A 3040-nucleotide genomic window follows, 5' to 3' on the forward strand; every position below is an offset into this window, starting at 1 on the left:
AACTTGGCAATTTTGACATGAGAAGTGAAATTGTAGGCAACAAATTTTCGATCATACTGCCTCGTTGGGATGACTGCTAACTTTAACATTTTAATTTTCTCACCTTCCTTCTTTGCATGTTTGAAGTCATGCAGCATCAAAGTACCACATCGGAGGGGGAATGAAGGCCACATCTATTTTTTGGACTCCTTTAGATTCCTTGGCATCCCTTGTACTGTTATCTGATATGCTATTTCTCTGGCAAATAACTTATCAAGGATGTATAAGGGAAGGACATGAGGGTCAGTAGTGCTACCAAAAATTCTGATGTAGGTGAACTTCTCTTCACCAAACCAACTACCAATTGATGTTAAATTGACACTGGCTTCATTTGACAACCTAGGAGCGGGTCTATTGAATATAGCATAATGAACGGGCAGGATGAAACCATGATAGATTCTATAAAGATGATTTTTATAATGGGCTTTCCACAATTCCTTATGATAGATATGAATTGGGTTGGGGTCCTGTGGAGTCCATTTCCAACCTAAAATTGGATAATCATAATTGAAATAGATAGTGTCCAAAATGTAGGCACTCATATAAAATGGGGGTATTACCCAGGTAGTCACAAACCTGTTTTCCCTATAATCAAGGATTTGGTTAGCCATTTTATCAAACAAAATGGTTGCCCAATCCATGATATAAGAGTTAACTGAAGCCTCCATTAAAGGTTCCATCTCTATAGAAAACCTGCCTAAATCATGGACTCCAAAGAGTCTGCATATCATAGCACCAACATAACAGTAAGGAGATGCTAATGAGTCTATGGAGTACATAACCAATGATTCATGCTTCTATTTGTTTGGGTAATGCCTCCACTATCTGATAGGGTTTGACTCCACAACATTTTCCTTGGCAAAGGCTTCCAAAAATGCTTTGTTGTATTTCTTCTATGGTTCACGCAAATGGTACATCTTTTTTATATCTTCCGCTCTGAACGACCCAAACATCCTTCCATCAGCGGTAAAGAATGTTCTATCTATTATGTTGATACTTTCAATCACCCATCTGACCAAGTCATTGTAGGGTAATTCTTTGGCATGGGCTATTATTCTGTGAAGGTAAGAGCTGGCCAAATCCTTAAGAGTATTCTTTGACCTGTCATTGGAATCTGTTTTTGCCTTTACTTCTTCAAGCTCTTCCAGGTTCTCGGCTTCCAATGAATTGTATATACTTTCCCATGAAACCTTGCCCAGACCGAGGCAGGTAGTATTAGCTGTCAAGACCTTTTTAACTGGTTCATCTTTGGCTATGACGGGGGCCTTTAGTTTATTTGATTTCTTCATCATTTTCACTGGATTCATAAACTCAGACTTGTTCTGCAAAAGAAACAGAAGACCGTAACAAAGAAAAAATATGTTCAAAGCCAATGTAGAATACAAAAGATTAACGGTAATTTAAGCGTGATAATAAATACAGACTCTAATATTACCACGAATGAAATCCTCGAAGGATTCAACCGTAACTACTCTATTAATGATTTCCGTAACTGCCAATCATGATACTTAAATACCATTATGATATGTTGCATCACTCATATTAGTAATAGTTCTTTAAAGTGAATCTCATGACTTTCCCGATCAACAATTAGCAAAATTATCATATCGCAGACCAAGGGGCACAAACCTTATGTTTTCGCTATTTCCTTACATAGCTCCGATTGCGATAAATAGTGAGTTGTCATAAGGAGGCGGGGTAATCTTTAGGAAATGAATAAATCATTTTTTTTTCATTTATAATTGATTTAAGATTTAGACCCGCAAACATTGGTTTAATAGTGATATTTCACCTTTTATTGAAAAGCGCACTTTTCCAATAATGAAATCACATCATCAGATTCCAAATGGGCATTCATTATGTGTTTCATGTTTTTAGCGATGGCCGATTGCGATCATATTATCACATCGGTGGGTTTACCTAGATCCGTGAAATATTTCCTTGATAACTTGCGATTTGTGCTTTCCGATAGCGTTATCGCATCGGCAATTGCCAATGGAAGCCTTAAGTCTATCCTTTAAACAAAGGGTGCGACACATTATTTTATATTTGTTTTATGAGAAGGTCTTGTTTAATATTCAAATTGGATCGGACCTTTTCATAAAGATTTTCATGTGTTGTATGGATTTTGCAAAGTTTGCGATTGTTATTGAATTATTGATTTTATCTAATTCTTAAAAAGGGGACCCATTTCTTATTAAAGTTTTGGATGAAAATTTTGAAATGGGAGGGTTGTTGTATAGCACAACACCTTCTGATCCAACTTCTTCCATTCTTCATTGGACACTCCCGTTGGTTTAGTATCTAGATCTACTGCGATCCACTGGTCTTTATCCACCAACAAATCCTCCATCTTGAGTTTTCACAACTCAAAACTCTGACCATTAAATTTATCAATCTCTATCTTTCCATTGCTCTCCATCTTCTTTCACCACTAGAATCAATCTCATATATCTCTCACTGAACAAGGTCTAAAATAGGCCCGAGCGAAACCCCTCAGCAATAAAGCCGTCCCCTTGAAGCCAAAACAACTCTGATATCAAATGAAGGTTTTAGCCCTGTACATAAATTACCTGCATACGAATTCTAAAACACAGAAAATAAACAATGTGAGAGAATAACACATAAAACACATATACACAGAGATTTCCCCTGGATCCCAAAACCAGGACTACCAAATTGATTTTTCATTATGTTCCTTTCAATGTTACAATACATATTTATACATGCCTAAGCATCCAATACCATGGACCAAAAACCATCGTGTCCAAAACAATGGACCAAAAACCATCACGTCCAAAACCATGTTTGAAAAATCATGCATAAAACCATAGGTAGGTCTGCCCAACCTAACATAGGGTCCAAAACCAAAATTTTCCGGGGCGCTACCCCGGACCCCATAGAGCAGGGTTACCTACACCCCTCAAACCCCCTGTGACTCCCCCCACTATATAATTAGAGCAATGAAGGGGGGGCTCCAGCCCCCTTCTAACCCTCTGGT

Source organism: Pinus tabuliformis, chromosome 8 (genome assembly GCF_031772625.1).
Source record: "Pinus tabuliformis cultivar Carrire ecotype Pingquan chromosome 8, CPIR1, whole genome shotgun sequence".
NCBI lineage: Eukaryota > Viridiplantae > Streptophyta > Pinopsida > Pinales > Pinaceae > Pinus > Pinus tabuliformis.